At 35.4% G+C, this 19,268-nt stretch overlaps 1 protein-coding gene across 2 annotated transcripts in view; it reads left to right on the plus strand.

Annotated features, from left to right (window-relative positions):
• LOC135218651 (cystinosin-like) overlaps nucleotides 1-19,268 on the plus strand; it is a 203,464-nt gene that overhangs the window by 9,388 nt on the left and 174,808 nt on the right. The window lies entirely within an intron of this gene.

Raw genomic sequence — 19,268 nt, forward strand, 5'->3', positions numbered from 1 at the left:
TCACTCCTCTCAAACTTACATATAGAATTCTTTGAAAAACGCTATTTACCTAATATCATTTATATTCCTTTAAAGTAGTAGACAGACATGTTGATGATAGTTTAGCTGTTTTGCCTGCTGGTATTGATGTGAGTTACTCTCTAATTTGAATAACCAGGTTGCAGCCGTTAAGCCTACTTTAGAATTTTTTTCTTCTATGCTTTTACGAGCATTGCACTTTATCAGTCCCTGTTATTTGGATAAAGAAATCGATTACATAAGAAAAATAGGGACAGATTTATATTATCCTTTGCATGTACTAGATATTTGTTATGATAAAGCCCGCAAAAAGTTTTATACTGTAAATAACATGAAAATAACATGGAGGAAGAAACATCTAGGAACATTCTTAGCTTGCCTTACTTCAGTGCTTTTGAATACATAAAATCATTGTTAAAGTCTTTTAATGTTAACATACTAAAAGTAATGTAAAAAAAAATAGCCCTAATGAAACGACAACATGATTTTCATGTTCGCACTGCCCCTCTATATCTACCAATCTAATATTCTGTCAAAACTGGGCAAACATCTAGTGCTATATTCATTCATTTTAGTGAAAACTCTCACAGGATAAATTGGACTGAAAGTTCAGCTATTGTCAGATCAAAGGATTTCCCTTCATGAAATCTTTTAGAATCCGCTATTATACAGCTTGCTTCCAGTTGTAATTTTAACCTTAGCCTTGGGATGTACTACTATTTGGACCCCTGCATTAGTAGAATGTTCAAGAATGACCTATAGGATAAAATCACTGACTTAATTACAAAGTAGACCTTATATATCTTTTCTATTTATTTGTATGCTTAATTTTTTTTAATTTTCACCATGAAAAAATGTTTATTGTTTACCAATTGGAAAGTTATCGAGTTGTACTTGTTAAAATTTTTGTTGGTCAGTCACCTTTCTTGTATAATCTTTTAATTGTCTTGTGCCTGCTTCTGATCTGTTGGGCCCCAGCCACCTAACAGTCTGCGCTCCATTTTGATTCTAGCCACCATCAAGTTGAGACATCTTTGCCGCTCACTTTTGGTGATTAAACTTCAGCATTCCTTCTCCTTTTTATGGTCTTTGATTATTTGTTGGTATTGTGATTATTTAATCCTTCAGTCAAATAAGCCTTCTTGCAAGGAATTCGGTTTGTTTTTCTTGCCAATAGAATACTTGCTTTCCTTGACACGTAACTACTTCTGTTAGTCATACAACAGCTGTAGTTCCTTCAACACGCTAATATATTCAACTTTCAGGTTTGATAGATGAAGCCACATAAAAGTTTCAAGATAGTATGGTTTACCATGGTACAGCATGCCTGTGTACTCATCGGAGGTAGCAGGTATATAACCTTATTCCTCTGATCACTTTGGTTTAGTCTTTCTAATTCTCAGCAACTGCATAAGGCGAGCTCTTTATAATGGTGAAAGGAGAATAGGGACTCTCTTCTTCCCTTGACATTCTTCTGTGTCATTTTTCCTGAACCTCAACTCAACTCTGACTATGGCTGCGAGTTTAGAGTAGGGAAGTCAGCCCCGTGTTAGAAGGCTTATTAAGCTTCTTTTAGCACATTTATCACTTTGGATTAGGACAGGGAGTCTTTATTTCCTGGGAAGGGTTGACACTGGGTGACATTTCCTTAGGCTTGAAGTTCTCTTTGTCATGTCTTTCAGTAAGCTTTTAAGGATGCTTTAAGTCGAGTTCCCTTTCTCTTTTGCAGATCAAGTTTACAGGCAGCAATGAATTTCGAAGGTTCTCGTGTTCTCCCTGTTTTTTCTATGATTAGATAATTGTGGTAACCTTAACCCCTCTCAACACAATCCTTCGGGAGGGCATAGAGATTGGTTCACCCCGCCCATCTGCATGGACGATTGGTTTCATTTTTACCAGACCTACAGGTTGGGTTATGGTTGCCGACAGTCCAGGGATGTTCTCTCTATCTTTCCCGTCCACGAGGAACTGGTAATCAGGACAGAAAAATATATATTGAGTGAGAGATATATGAATTACTTTTTAAGGAGTATGAAAAGTAAGTCATAGAGAAGCAAGGGGGATACTAAGCATCAGTGGGTACAAGGATTAGGTGAATTGCTGGAAGGCAAAATGCTCGACTTTTCTCAAACAATCAAGGGTGTAGGAAGGCAGAGGCACAAAGTTGTGAAAGAAAGAATGATTGATCATGTGAAGAGAGCGAAAGAGGGAATAAGGTCTAAATGTAAGAATGAGTTGGAAGATGAACAGATGGGAAAGAATGAGCGTGTCAGTGTATGCCCACCAACTTGAAACTTTAGCAAGAGAAAAATATGGGATCAAGGTTTTATTGACAATAAGATGCTGACGAAGAAGTTTCTTGCTACTTTTCATTATTGTGTGGCAGAGTTTATAAATGTAGAGCAGAAAGAAGAGATGAGATGGAAGAACTAATGATTAAAATGGAATGATATGTTAGAGTTAGCTCAGGATTTTGAGTTTGAAGGTATGAAAGGCAGTAGGAGAAACGAGTGTATGTAGGGAGAATGGATGGTTTGCAGTATAAGAATGAGTGTGGGTTGTACTGGGACGCATTGGCAGACCATTCTTTGGAGACTAGGAAAGATTTTGTAATAGAGGGAAATGAGTATGGAATGAATATGGGTTGTATGAATGATAGCAATAAGAGGAAAAATTTGGAATGTAAGGATGACAGAAATATAAAACGTAATATGAATTGTAGGGATGATAACAATACGGCGAGAAATGTAGAGTAGGGGAATGCTACATGTAATACGTACTGTAGGAATCCAGAAGTATGTGGAGAAGCAGTAGTAGCACGAGGCACGATGGAAGTAGAAGTGACAGTTATGGGAACAGAAATAGGCAACGTATAAAAAGAGGAGTGACAGAGGTTAAATGTTAATGGTGTGGAAGGGAAGAAAAAGACACTCGATAGGCAAATCTATGAGGACATTAGGAGCCTTTTTTGTCTGTACAGCGCTTGCGCTTTGGCAGGACATAGTGTGAGAGAATGTACAGAGGGGGGGACAGCTTAGCGTTTTAAATATAGAAAGTTTGGGCATATAGAGAGAAAATGTGAATTGCAGGAGCTGTAGGTGTATGTGGAAATTGTAGTTGGACTGGTCATTTTGCTTGGAAGTGTGCGAGACCGACCTGGGAACGAGTGTGGAATATGAAGGATAATGGGTCATGCGACAGAAATTTGTAGGAAGTTGATTATAAAGCCAGGCGTGAATGGGGCAAATGAAGAGCGGAGTCAGGTCAATTGAGTATGAGGAGGGTTCATTGGGGTGAACCCTCAGCTCAGTGGCTGACAGTGTGGATGAATTCAAACAAGAGAATAGATGATATGAGCAAGCAAGAAGAAAGTTTGTTTGAAGGAAAATGATTAGTTTTAATGGAGACAGTTGCGACTAGAAAGAATGGAAAGGTAGAAAGGTGAAAGATAGTTTGAGCATAACATACAAGATGAAGAATTAGGTGAGTTAGAGAGCTAGACCATATATTTAGTATCTGTATGTTTCCCACTAAGGAAGGACTCTGACATAATGAATTCGAAACGATGAATACCATGCAGGAAGCACTAGATAATGCAGATGATTTTCTATTTGAACTTAGATGTCAGCTTAGACTGGATAGTATTGATAGGACAGATGTAAGACAGTAGAAAGTAGTACAGGTAGAGATAGCTATGATTAATTAATCATATTCATGTGCACTAATTCGTAACCTGTGACAATACTTTCCATGATGTCAATTCTATGCTACTACTATAGCACAAATATGAGATTGAGTTATTCTTGATCTGAGGAGCGAGAATAATGATAGCAGCGAGAAATGTGGTGGCCGTAGATTAGTTACTTTGCATTGTGTTGATATTTGTGAAGATGTTAATGATTAACGTTATGGTATTTTAGATTTAATATATACTATTTACTTAATGCAATTGGTACCCTTTTCTCATTTCAGCATAATTACTGTGCAAGTAGTATAAAATGAATGAAAAAGACTTGAATAATTTTTAGATTAATTAGGTATTTAATTAGTTACTGTTAATGCAAGTTTATCCAGTGATTTGCTTCAGAGGTTGAAGTTAACTACTGGTGTATGCAGTAAATTTTGTGAATAAAATCTGTGTAAATAAATCTAAAGGTTAATTAAGAGGTGATTGTTTGATTTATTCCTCAAGACTGTCGAATGGACCACCGCTCTCGCTCTGCATCTCTCAGTATCATAAACTAATCTTAAGAAAAAGCACAACAGGAATGAGTGCCACTCATGTAGGTACCATCAATAATGATTGTTGTCAAGAGATTCCATCAATCCTTTTATGATGTGGATTTCATGATACAGACTACAAGTCACCTGCCTACTTACATCATTTCATGATTGAAAGTGAACTTTTCATGAGATGGGCCATAGCACTCCAGAGCAACAAGTTTTGGGTGGAGAGTATTTTAAGTAGGCTCAATGTTGGTGCATATTACATCAGCAGGCTAAATCAAAACGAAAATGATGATTTAAATGTATTAAGTTGGCGTGTGATGTCAAAACATAATGTATAATACGTACATCTTCTTCTGTTTAGTTCTCCTCAAATACAATGTTCAAAGTGAAAGTTGGTATGTTTTTGGAATGATTATCAAATAACGTTATTTTATTCAGCTACTCATTTTCTTTTTTCGGAGGACTTCAGTAAAATGTAAGATTTTATCTTTTTTATACGTTTGAAAGCATGTTAATACTGATTTTATTCAGAGATAGATACTAGGGGTGGACCGGAACTTGGTTCCGGCCGGTTACATCCTGCCAGAGCCTCAAATTTTAGCAAGTTCTGGTTCCGACCGGAACTATCATGAAATAACCGGCCGGAACCGGAACTTTTATTTTACATCTAAGCAGTTATCCTATGGCTTACATTTCTTGATATTTTCAACGTTTCATTTAAATAATTTCAATAAGAAAATATGAAGTGGTTAGCAATATACAGTAGTTATCTGTAAAGTACTTTTACTGGAAAGCTTGCAGGATAAACTTTGTCACTAACCAAAATTACAATGCCCAAGTTACATATGGAAACTGAAATCTCCCTGTACTAAATTTATAATTAATACTATGCTAATTAAAGACTTTTTCTTAATATTTTCAATCCTTAATAGGAGGAAAAAAAGTTTTCCTTTTCTTCATTAATATATCAAAACATGACAGTACTATACTAATTTGCCTTTATTTGTTTGCTTGGATCTGTGAGCTGGAATCGAGGAAGATTATGATAGAGAAAAAGTTGTTGTTCTTCTGTACGAGGTAGTATGGGAGGGCGTTTCTCCTCGTTTACTACACTGCCTGCTTCCAAAAACACCCTTTCAGAGTAGACTGAAGAAGCAGCACAGGACAAATACTTGCCGGCAAATTTGGCTAATGCGGGAAAAGTAATGCAGAATCTTTCCACAATTTAATTAGGTCCTGATCCTTTTCAGCTGTTTCAATTTTAACATACTTATCAATTTCATTATCTATTTCAATCAAACTTCTCACTGCCTCTCTACTACGTTGCCGTTCCAACAACCTATTTGTGCTATCTGTACAATTTTCCTCCATTTCGTCGTTCTTGTCTTCACTGTAACGGCTCAGAAAGTCGTGGTGAATTTCCTCCAATAAGATTTAGCACATTGGTTTTGGTCGAGTCACTTGGTGTGTTGATAGATAAGTTGGGCTCTTCATTGCTCACACTGTCCATGCTGCATTTCTCCATTTTGCTTCTGATTTCATCTAGCAGCCAGCCATGATTTTATTTGTTTTTTCCTGTCTTTCAGGAACTTCATTTTTAGTTCCGGTTCCGGCCGGAATTAGGCCATAGGCCAAGCACTGGGACCTATACGGTCATTCAGCGCTGAAAAGGAAGCTGGTGTACCTGAAGGAAAACCCAGTTGTACTACTATGATATAATTGTTAGGAGAGGGTGGATAACAAGAAGGGAGAAAGATAATTATTATGAATGAAGGTACAGTAAAAGGAATGAAAGAGGTTGCAGCTAGGGGCCGAAAGGATGCTTCAAAGAACTTTGAGTAACGACTGCAGTTCACCCCGTGAAGTCAACTTATGGCATTGCCTTCCCATGGCATTTTTCAAAGATATTGTGCCACCTTTTTTCCAGACTCCTTGAGTTGGTTGGAACTCTGTAACTTCTGCCACGGGTATCATCACAGAGAGCGTGCTCAAACGTTCAAGGCTTAGACGAAGATGACCATATACTACATAGCCGTAGGTGGCACACAGTGGAGCACACTGATTAAAGCATCTTACCTCGTATCCGTTTCTGTCAGCTCATGTTAGAAAGAGCAGAGAGCTTCACTTTGAAGCATAGTTTAGTGGCATATTAGAGTGAGGAGCCTGTTTCCAAGACTATAAGAGAAGGAGAGTGTAAACAGAACCTCCCCTAGTTCTGGAGAGCACGCCAGGAAGAGAGCAGTTAATAAGTTTTGTTTTGTCTTTTAGTTAGCGTTTTAATCACACTATTTTATAAGACAAAAAGGCCATTCCCACCCCAGACTTTCTTATCATATATTGTAGCACTTTCTAATGGAGGACAAGACAAAAGTTCTATTCTTCACTCAAGTGGTGCGTAGTGCATGACTGCTGTGATCTTACTTTAAAAGAACAAAATGAAATGGCAACTATGTAAGACTATACTAACATCAAATGTTACATTAATACAAGAGAACGTTATGTTACCTTTAAGTGAAAGGAAAGAATTAATTACCAGACTCAAGTAAGATTAAGTTACTCGACACTTTCAAGTCAAAACCTCACTTTCCATATTCAAACGCAGATTGCTTGGACACAGAAACATAGCGTTATCACTGGAACTATTCCTCATCTCCCTTTGCGTATGTTCAGAGACTTAGTTTAGTCAGGCATGCAGTCATTCATTACAGATATAAGCCATAACCACGACAGTTACATAAAATCATCTAAAATATTGAATTATACCTCAACGTCTAACTCTTTCGGCGATATGCTGCTTTCAAACTAAAATGGCTCTCTGCGAACACCAAGTTGAAGACAAAAGAAAAAAAAATTTGGGGATAAGTTATTTTAGACATCCAGGGGGAAACTGCACTAAGATAAGTGGCTGAGTCCATGTACAGATTGTCAATCCTGAAACGCAGTAATACGTTCTGTACATTTCAAACCCCTGGATCATATACATGATATGAAGTCAAGGATGCTGAATACTGGAAGCCCTAACATCATTTGCCAAATGGTGAGTTTAATCACCCCTGTAGCATGTATGCATGAAATGTCGCTTACTGGGAGGATACTTTGTTATTGTTGTTGTTGTGGGGGGGAGTTAGGAAAGGTCGGAAAAAGGTATTTGCATTGAGTTAATGAAACAAGAATTTTAGGATAGGATATTTATGATTCATTTATTAGAATGAAAATGTAAATATAAAAAATGAATAATTTGCATATTAAACAGTACAGAAAACTTATTTCTAATAGAGTATATTCTAATTTTTCATTTTCGTTGGTGAAACAACGGGCTATCTGTCTGTAGAATTTTGCACGTTTTATTTTATTTGATGTATTGAATTTATAGAGACTATATTTCTGTTCAAATTATTTTGTGTTTCCACTTATAACTGAGAATATACGAACGTGTTTAGGCGCCCTTTTTATTTGATCCTTGTTGTTAGTATGCGTAGTATAAAGTATGAATATTAATTACGAAGACCACTTCATGCTAAATTAGGAATATGATGTTTGCAACTTGTGCGTCAGTGGAAAGTCTTGCACGCGTCCCGAGGTCGGGTCATGCCTTGTTTTATTCAATACCACACACACACACACACACATACACACACACCACACACATATATATATATATATAATATATATATATATATATATATATATATATATATATCAATTAAAGGGGAGATACAAATCACGGCAGCGTTCCTTTACTTTTTCAAAAATGAACAGCCTTCAACCCTACAGGTAGAAACAAACAAATGATTAATTAAATAGAAATCTCATTGGCGTTCAGGCGAAAAAGATCCACAGCTTGTAAACTGTGTTGACAATATTACTACAAAACTTTATAAAACAAGCAAAACAGATAACAAATAATTAACATGCAGGTTACCTATGGCGAGTTTCGATACTAAAAGGCAATTTTGCTTAGAGCTCAAACACTCTTATAAGCGTTCGCTTTACAGCAGCAATAGAATGAGTCAACTCGAAGTCAGGTCCTTCACCTAATCTACAATTTTCTAATAATATCTTCTTCCATAATATCTTTTAAAGGTACAAAGGTTGTTTTTGCATGTAACGACAGGTCTTTGAGACGAGTAGTAGAAGGGGCGTTAATTTCATTAAACGAGACCTTTGCAGGAAATACTGGTTTTACAAAAAATACAGCTATTTGTGAAGAGATATGTAGAAAATGCAAAATTTCAAACTTTAGAAATATATGTGCCAATGACGATGCTGCTTCCTCTCCTGTTTACTCCACTCAGGTCATTTCTCCAACAAACCACCCAACCACCAGAGAACAAGCAATTGACAATAGAAACATTCCCCCACGAAGATCAAGACGAATTCTGGAAAGGACGAGGGCTCAACCGCCTGATCATTCATAATATAAACTAGCTTGTTACCTAACCGTTGTTTTTTCAAAATGTTTGTGCTCTTACTTGTTAGTTCCTTGAGGTGACATATCACATTTTAGTGAACAAGACCACAGTTGATGGTCGAAAGCTTTAATTCTGTACAAGAAATATATATTTTAAACTACAAGAGGATTTTACTTTATTGTGGATTGTATCCCCATATATATATATATATATATATATATATATATATATATATATATATATATATATATACTGGGCATACATGTATGAGCATTGTTTATAAATACTCACAAATCTATTATTCTTCTCTCAACTCTCAGTTTATAAAGTTGAAGGAAGTATTCAATCAATACCTGGGCAGTTGCTACTAGAGGGAAAAGAATGTATAAAAACCTCGTCTTATGAGCTTAGACAGTCGGAAGTTGATGTGGCTGTTGAGGTGATAGATTTTTTGGCAAAAATATCTATATTTTAGAATAAGTCACCTCAATAGCACAGAAGTAAAAAAAATAACAGCAAAGTTAAATATTTAGCACCATTGTAAATATATGCATATATTATGTGAGGAGAAATTTCTTTCCATTTATTGAATGTTTGAGGTATTCTGAGTAATCTTTATTACGGTTCACGTCATGCTAGTCTAAGATATTGTTTACAACAATAAAAAGATAGATGTTGATTACTTTAAGTTCTTCCCATCGTCTATTGATAAAAAAATTAACTTACAGTTTGTACATATGATGCTGTATTTTTTTAGTAGATTAACTGACACTGATAAATAACAAGATTACGGGCAGGCAACCATTCTAAGAATAAGAATACAAACCAGAAACTTTTTATGAAAAGACGAAGAAGGAAGGATGAGTGAAGAAGTTCTGTTGTGTCCAAGACGAGCCAGCACCCTCGTAGTGGGTCCTGCTTCCGACGATCCCGTGTGACCTCACTGTCTGGCCGACCTGTCCTATGGGATCTTAATATTCTTGTTAATTATGCTGCTGAAAAAACGGAAAGGAGCAAGAGCTCATTTGAGAAAAGATGAAAGAGATCCAATTTGTGGTTTTTGCTTGAGTGCATTTCTTGTTATATATATATATATATATATATATATATATATATATATATATATATATATATATCATATATATATGTATATACATATATATATATATGAAAATCCAGGAGTTGCTACGATTATGTGAAATCATTGACGCTTTGCAACTTCATTCCCGTATCATGTTCACTTGTGATGTCCCTTTGGAAGCTCTTCGAATTTGTTGATGTTCTAAAAAGCCAAAGTCCTGATGAGAATAAGAATAAAGAGTAATAAAATACATCTGCCATTGAGCAGAGTGTTCTCCTCGATAGAATACCAGTAGGTATTCTCGAACCCTTGATCAAGAAAACCGACTTCACACACCTACGTACTACATAGGTAGTAATAATAAGCAGCCCTTCTACTTACTTGGACTCGCTGCTATAACACTTTCTCTCCCACTTATGCCTTTTCATTCCCGGCAAAGTGTTTAAATCGAGCCGAATGGTTGCGCTCACATGCAGGTACAGCTGTTAAATTCACATTTACGGGCTACTAAAAGCAAGAGCCCGTGCCAGCACAAGGCTGGCTGAATCATTATTCTGCTGCTGCTGCTGCTGCTGTCTCACTGTCTATAATATCTAAGAGACAGCATTAAATCAGAGATGTTATTCGGTTATTCCTCTTGAATGCCATAAATGAGACTCCAGTAGAATAATTCGCCGGAGGCATCTGAGATCTTGCGTCGCAGTGTCAAGTTTAGAGTTTGTCTTCTCGAACCGTTTCAGTCAGGTCTCAGCTGTTCCTTCCAATTCAGTTCAAAGGCGCATTTAGCTTTAGCATTTGGTTGAAAACGGGAATTCGGAAAGCTCGCTCGTTAAGTAATTCTCCATTTTGGAGATGCCCCAAGGTCTTTAGGGCGAATGTGGGTATGGAATCCAAGTGAAATCGTATCCAAAATTCTGATTCATATTCTTACATTGAGGGATATTCTTCTCTGGTGGTTTATGAGAGTTGCCATTTTTGTGACCTTGTGATCCTGCAAGATGGTTAATGTCGAAATATTTTTGACAAAATAATGATGGGACAATTGGGTACTTTCCTGCCAAATTTCTGGGAAGAAGAATTGTACTCTAAAATAAGAAAGTTTATTAGTGTTACGAACGACCCAAAGTCTTCAATGTAGTTATGGTTAAGTTAAGAACCCAAAAAGTTAAATACGGCTGTTTGCGCTCAGCGTTTCGGTGCTGCACGAATTTCGGTAACGCAACTGAATTGCTTGAATATGCGGGAAGTTTTCAAAACAATAGATATTCTCTCTCTCTCTCTCTCTCTCTCTCTCTCTCTCTCGCTTTGTTTGACTCACCGGTAATCTGAGACAGCTGTTCAATTACTTTCCTACTCGTAAATGGTTCATAAAGAGTAGTGCAAATGTCATGTTCTGGTTCACACCATTCATTGCTCGCTTCCGTTAACAGCCACCTAATTGAACCCACCCATTCATGAACAGCTGCCTTACCTTCAGTTCATTTCGAAAATGAAAGTGGAGTTCTACTGATTGTTGTAAAACAAAAAAGTTATGACTTGCTTCAAGAACAGCAATAGCAACGAGACAAATGGTTGATGGCAGTCGGCATCCAAACAAATTAGGGACCAACGAGACACCTGCTGTTTGTGTGTTGGGTATTGATGCTGATATTATTCATCGCCAACTCCGGCAATCATCGCATTCTATAATTCAACCTGACTTCGCCTCACACTATGTCTCGCACACACACACACGGACACACACACACACTACACACACACACACACAACACACACACACACATATATATATATATATATATATATATATATATATATATATATATATATATATATATGAATAACTTGATCACGAAGTATATAAAACGTGATGCTATGTATAAATAAAGGTTTTTTGCCACAAAGGAAAATATGAAAAAGCGAGATAGCCAAGTACTTTCGGTCCTGTTCGGACCCTTTACTGAGGCAAACTGATTTTACAAAGAACAACATAGTCAAAAGAAGGCTTAGTATACAAACTGACACTACCAGATTAGCCATAAGGGCGATTTTCCCTCTACAGAAAGGAGGAGTCGCCAGAGGCTAGCCACACCTTGAAGGATACCCGCAGTAAACAAGTGATTCTTCCAGAAAACAGTACATTTTGAAAAAAACACGGGAGCATATACAATTTAATATCATGACTTTTTACACAAATTTTCCCAACAAAAATTATTATTAATGAAAAGACGAAAGAAAATATAAATATATATACATCGAGCATCAGAGAAAGATGGAGAGAGAATATCAAACCAGAGAGAGAGAGAGAGAGAGAGAGAGAGAGAGAGAGAAAGAAATAATAACTATATACATGTGGGACTAATTTATTAGTTGTTCATTTATTTTGAGGTCCTTCATAAACATCTTACAAATATATGGGTCCAAATGGTACATTCCCAGACTAAGATTTAGGTTGTTTTTATTAGTGATTTGTATAATTGCCGATTCCAGTAAATTTCTTGAAACATAATCATAAGATCTAGCAATTACCGAGGTATCACCCCAATTAATACAATGAGATTTTTCACTCAGATGGATAAACAGTGCATTTGAAGTCTGGGCTGTTCTAACTGAATACATATGCTGCTTAATCCGACCACATAAATTTTTACTAGACTGACCAACGTAAAACGATGGGCAATCCTTACAAGGAATTTTGTAAATGATGTTGTTATTTGTTACGGGACTGTTCTTAATTAGCATATCTTTAATGGTATTGTTATAAGAGAACACTAAATTAACATTAAACGATTTAAATATTGATTTTATGGTTTCAAATCCACGAAAATAAGGTAAGCTAAGTACATTTTTAGGCATTTATTTTTCATTAATAGCAACATTATACAACTTTTTGTGAGCTTTTTGATAACATAAATCAATTAAATGAGGTGGGTAGCAGAGATCGTTTCCTATCTTTTTTAGGTATTCTATTTCTTGGTCCAGATATTGTGGACTCGTGATACGCAAAGCGCGCAGGAACATAGAAGAAAAAATTGAAATTTTAATATTAAGATGGTGGCTAGAATAAAAATGTACATATGTTAAATTATTTGTGGGTTTTCTATAAATACTGAATTTGCATTGGAAAGATTCTCTATGTATTAATACATCTAGGAAAGGGATGACATTGTTATTTTCAATTTCAACAGTGAATTTTATGGATGGCACTAAATTATTCAATTTAGACAGTAAATCATTTACATCGATACCACCAGGTAAGACTACTAAGATATCATCGACATATCGGTACCATTTTAAGGGGATAAGTGTGATATTCGGGAGGTGTTGTCTCTCAAAAAATTCCATATATAAGTTTGAAAGGAGAGGTGATAAAGGGTTACCCATGGCCATACCGAATATTTTTTGGTAATATTCTCCATTAAAAATAAATCTGCAATCACAAATACCTAACTTAATTAAGGAAATTATGTGACTAACGGACATAGGCAATTCATGCAGTACAAGTTCATTACTTAAATATTCTAGCACAGAGTCAATAGGGACTTTTGTAAACAAAGAACATACATCAAAACTGACAAAAATATCGCTAGGGTTTAGTACAATGTTATTTAATTTTTCCTCAAGATCAAGAGAATTCCGGATGTGTGAATTAGATACAGTTCCTAGTAGCGGGGATAACAGTTTAGTAAGATATTTAGATAGTTTATAAGCAATTGATCCTACAGTACTAATAATTGGGCGCATAGGTTTGTTTTCCTTATGAGTTTTGACTAGGCCATATAAATAAGGTAATGAGGGACACTTTACAGTTAACTTACACAAAAGTTTTTTTTTTATCTTTAAGAATTTGTTTGATATTGATATTAAAGTTTTTTATTACTTGGTCCAACGGATTTTTTGCGAGTTTTTTGTAAGTTTAACAATATCATTTAAAAACTCTCAAGATTTTCTCAAATAGGTGGGATGGATAGCAATTTCTGTTAAAATAGTTTTGCAAGAAAACTACTTCCTCATGGAAAATTTACAAACAAACTGATGGCATGGCAATGGGCTCTCCTTTAGGTCCCACATTTGCCAATATTTTTATGTGTCATTTGGAAAAACTATTTCTTGACCAGTGTCCTTCATCTTTTAAACCCATTTTTTTTATAAAAGATACGTAGACGATACGTTTGTACTTTTTAAAGATAAAGATCAAGCACATTGGTTCCTTAATTTCATTAACTCATTTCACCCGAACATTAATTTTACTATGGACATAGAATCGAATAACGAACTGCCATTTTTAGATATAACAATTTCACGATGTAATGATAAATTTCTAACAGGTGTTTTTAGAAAGAAGACTTTTACTGGTTTGGGAACAAATTTCTTTAGCTTGTTTCCGTTGGTTTTTAAACTTAATGCATACAAGACATTATTGTGTAGAGCTTATAATTTGTCATGCAACTGGGTCAAATTCCATGAGGAAGTAGTTTTCTTGCAAAACTATTTTAACAGAAATTGCTATCCATCCCACCTATTTGAGAAAATCTTGAGAGAGTTTTTAAATGATATTGTTAAACCGAAAGCACCCACTTTTAATGTACCTAAAAAAGAACTGTATATATCCTTGCCTTTTTGTTCAACATATAAACTTGTAAAACGAGAGCTCACCGTCGTACTCAGCAATATGTACCCATATGTTAAATTTAATTTTATCTTCAAGAACCCCTTAAAAATCAGAAGTCTTTTCAAGTTCAAGGACACCCTACCGCAATTGATGCGATCTTCAACGGTATATTTGTTTACTTGTCCCAAATGTAATTTGGGAACCTATGTCGGTAATTCGAGTCGGCTGTTGAAGGTTCGCATCGATTGCCATCGGGGTGTCAGTCACCGAACAGGAATAACTTTATCTAAGAAAGAATTTTCTGCAATACGCAACCATGCAATAAAATGTAAACATAACATTCAGTACAATGATTTTAAAATCTTATCCCAAGCAATAGATAACCGGTCATTACCCATTCTCGAGTCCCTCTTCATTAAACAATTGTCACCAACCCTCAACAACCATTCAACTGCTGTACAACTGAACATAGCTTAATAGACCATTCGCCCTTTCTACCTTCTCGCCTTTGTATTTGTCTCTCCCCTTTAGTCAAAAATAAATAATAATTCAGTCTTATCTATACTTCTGTACCGGTGAGTTCTCGTTTCGCTATTTTTTGCTTTGTGTCCGCCTTTATATATTTATATATATATTTTTTATTTTTTTTATTTTTCTCCTTTTGTAATCATATACAGAAATATTTTGCCTGTTACGATTCTATGTTTTTCTCCTGTTTCTAGTAATAACGTAATTTTCTTAGTTGTTCACGTGTGGTTTGTGTTTTTAAGTGTTTTGTTTGTTTATTTATTTTGAAGTGTCATTGTACTTCGTAGCTTTGCTTTTTACTGTCGATCTCTTATTCAATTAGTTACCGTCTTACTTTTATATAAAATTCGAATTTCACTGATATATTGTTAATTAATCTATATATATATATTTTTTAAATAGCTTAAATTTAGTTACTGTGCCCCATTTTAGTCTGATTTAATGTATAGAATTTTAATTTTTTCCTTGTTTTTAGCCCTGAAGATGGGATTTGTATCCTGAAACGTAGGCGTTGAATGAAAATAAAGTTTTAACAAAAAAATGCTGAAGTTTCTGCTGGCCATACTCTTTATATTATATATATATATATATATATATATATATATATATATATATATATACAACTACATTTTTATCACCTTTTAGCAAAGGTGAAATTATGTTCCCGCGTAGCATCCCACTATTTATTGCAAATTCACATGAACAGATGCCTTCAGCATTAACTGTGTTTTGGCCGTTCATTGATAATTTCAATTAGCTTTACATATTTGGCGGGAATACTTGTGTGATGCAAGACCTTCCACACTAATGGTCTGTGGACGCTGTCAGATTTCTTACATTGTAGTACAACACCTCTTAGGAAAAATGTTTTATGTGTGCGTCTATTTTCTTTCCTGAAACCAGTTTGTTCGGTTTCAAGGTCTCGCAATGGCTTCTTCTTATCCAGTGAGAATTGTTAAATATTTTCAAAATGCCTTGCGTAAGTGCAACACCTATATACTTTATATGTTCGACTAAGTCATCTTTAAATTTTACCTATATAAGCATCAAATTCCCGGTCTTAAGTTTTTTTTTTGCCTAGTATTCTGTTCTAACTAAATTATCTTTGCAGTGTTTCCAATGGAACTTGATTTTTGCCGTCTCCAAGTTTATCTATATTATAATGATTTTACTTTAAAATGTAAAATCATGAGCACATTCAGGTATCATCCAGCGGTTTGGGGTGTTATTATCAATAGATACATTCCTCTTTTTATTTTCACTCATGAATATTCTATTAATAATCCTAAGGGCTACCCAGACACCAAAGCTTGCCCATGAATACATGGATGTCATTGTCAGCATCTTCAGTCAGTTTGTCCAAATATTTTTTTCATATGTCTCTTGTTTTTTGTTTTCTTTTTAATTTCACCGACTAGATTTGTTTAGTCAGCACTTTCTACTTTGCATTCTTCATCACTCTCCGAAATTTGCCCACATTTTCCTACTGCTTGTCTCCAGTCTTTAGCATGTTGTGTAAAAGGTTTCCATCTTGCTACCATATCGAGTACCTATTTTCCAGCAGACTAATGCATAGTCGTGATGTCCAACCAGTCCTCAAGTCCAAGCAGTGAATTTACTAATTAATAATATGCTCCTCTTAAAATATGGCTCTGGAACGGCAAATCAATTTCGATATTTAATTACAAAACCGTCTTGATGTTTATCTTTAGTGACAGGCTGGTGATCACCGCCAGTGTCTCTTCCTCTGGAGCTCCTGATATTCCTCACTCATCTTTACTCTCTTCATGAATAGCCATGTGGTCTATTTGGGTTTTAAGGCTGTCTGTAGATTTTCAGGAAAATAAAATTCATTTGAAGTTTCTTCCAGGCCTTCCTCATCCATTGCAGCCTCCATGCTTCTATTGTCACTCTTAATTCGTTAATTCACATCGCCAACAAGAATTTGTGTTTATCTTGTCAGAGAGTTCATTTGTTGGTGCAGAGCACACTATAATACATATTGTCCGGCTCTGATTCAAGTCTTGCCAGGAATAATCGACTGCTCAGTGCTCTCCAGATAGCCAGTGGCTTATCTACAGTTGGGGTTAAGATCATGCCTACTCTTTCTCAACTAATTGCATTTGGTCTTCCTAAATAAATATACACATAATTCCTTTCGAATGTTCCTTTACTTATTCCTTTGGACCGAGATTCACAAACAGGTAAGAAGTCCAGTCCGTATCTCTAGAATTTATTTTCCTATTGTTCTTTCTTACCAATATGATTTAGGATTCATACATCCCAATTCCTTGTTTTCAGTTGACTCTTAGTATTTATAAACTCGGTGATTTTTCTATAATCTGGGTCATTTTTCGCTCTTCTATATGCCCAGGAGGGTTCATTGTCAAATTGTTGTCAGAATCCACAGAGGGATCACTGTCAAAATACACCAAAGAAGAGCAGCAACCCCTTGTGGAATGCAGTTCCAAACTAACCGAGGTCAGGTATCCCTGCACTGTTTCTAACTAAGGCCATCAGCCAGGTACTGAGTTTAAGCTGAAGGTGCAAAACATTCAATGCCTTACTCTATTTTTTTCCCTTTTTTTTTTTAGTTCAGATTCACCACGCAAACTTCTACTCGCTTCAGTCACACACAAGTTTGATATATATATCAAATCTGTATGTGTATATATATATATATATATATATATATATAATATATATATATATATATATATAAATAGACAGCTGTCACGAAGGAGGAATAGTTGGAGGAGTTGACAACAAAAAAGAAAGAAAGAGCTAATAAATATAAAGAACTAGCTGAGGGAAAGCCACACACACACACACACACACACATATATATAATATATATATATATATATGTATGTATGTATGTATGTATGTCTCGATATGCGTCTGCAGCCTCCGTACTTGTAAGGCTCTCCCTCAGCTGTTCTTTATATCTATTAGCTCTTTCTTTCTTTTTTGTTGTCAACTCCTCCAACTATTCCTCCTTCGTGACAGCTATCTATTTATGTACATATATATATATATATATATATATATATATATATATATATATATATATATATATACGTATATATATATACAGATTTGATATATATATCAAACCTGTGTGTGACTGAAGCCAGTAGAAGTTTGCGTGGTGAAACTGAACTAAAAAAAAAAAGGGAAAAAAAATAGAGTAAGGCATTGAATGTTTTGCACCTTCAGCTTAAACTCGGTACCTGGCTGATGGCCTTAGTTAGAAACAGTGCAGGGATACCTGACCTCGGTTAGTTTGGAACTGCATTCCACAAGGGGTTGCTGCTCTTCTTTGGTGTATTTTGACAGTGATCCCTCTGTGGATTCTGACAATAAATGAATAAGCACAATTTGACAATGGACCCTCCTGCCCTCCTGGGCATATATATATATATATATATATATATATATATATATATATATAATATATATATATATATATATAACCAGGATGTTCTCTATCTTCTCTCATGCTACGCACTTATACTTATACTCTATGGGTCAGATTGTCACTACAAAGTTTTTGTGCCAGATGCAACATATGAAGTAAATCTGATGTCCGTAGCTTAATTATTTCGGTCATCATGAAAATCATATCTTGCTCAAAACCTGCGCTGTATTATTTTAAGGGAGTGATATGATTTTGACATTGGTCTCTAGTTTATCTCTACTGCCTTTCTCTTGAGAGTGCTGCCTCAACTCCAAAGAAAAAACAAGTTTTAATGATATAATACTTTTCCACAATACTTGAAATTGTCAGATAATGACTGTATTGACTCAATACTTTGCTCTAATGGGCAAATAATTTTCCTTATTAATCTAAGCTCATTCTTCTATTATTCTTCAATTATACACTTTTTTCCCCACATGCTTAGCATCAGTCTAAGTCCTAACAACTCAAGTATTTTTGTGGTGCTCAGCCATTTCCACTAACACGAGGAGTCTAAGTTATGATAGCCGAAGACCACATTCACACTTAAGCGCACCAGTAAACATTCGTATTCTCTCACAAATGGGACGCGTGAGTCTCTCTCTCTCTCTCTCTCTCTCTCTCTCTCTTCAAATATGATTCAAGTAGATAGAAATCTTCTGTGAATGCTATCATTGACCATGAATTACTTCTTTACATATTTATCTGCATATTTGCTTATCTACTCATTTCATTCCTTACAAATTTTACTTGTTTGCTTCCTGATTTCATCCCTACCTTGCTCGATTGTTTACAATCTTATGGCCCCCTGGCCTATCTATATTTTTATGCGTGTGTTTGCATATTACCTATTTGCTCGCTTACGTATTCATTTATTCATTTGCATATTTGCATTTATTAGTTTATTTATTGTCACATATGTAGCAC

This window comes from Macrobrachium nipponense, chromosome 9, assembly GCF_015104395.2.
Source record: "Macrobrachium nipponense isolate FS-2020 chromosome 9, ASM1510439v2, whole genome shotgun sequence".
NCBI classification, from domain to species: domain Eukaryota; kingdom Metazoa; phylum Arthropoda; class Malacostraca; order Decapoda; family Palaemonidae; genus Macrobrachium; species Macrobrachium nipponense.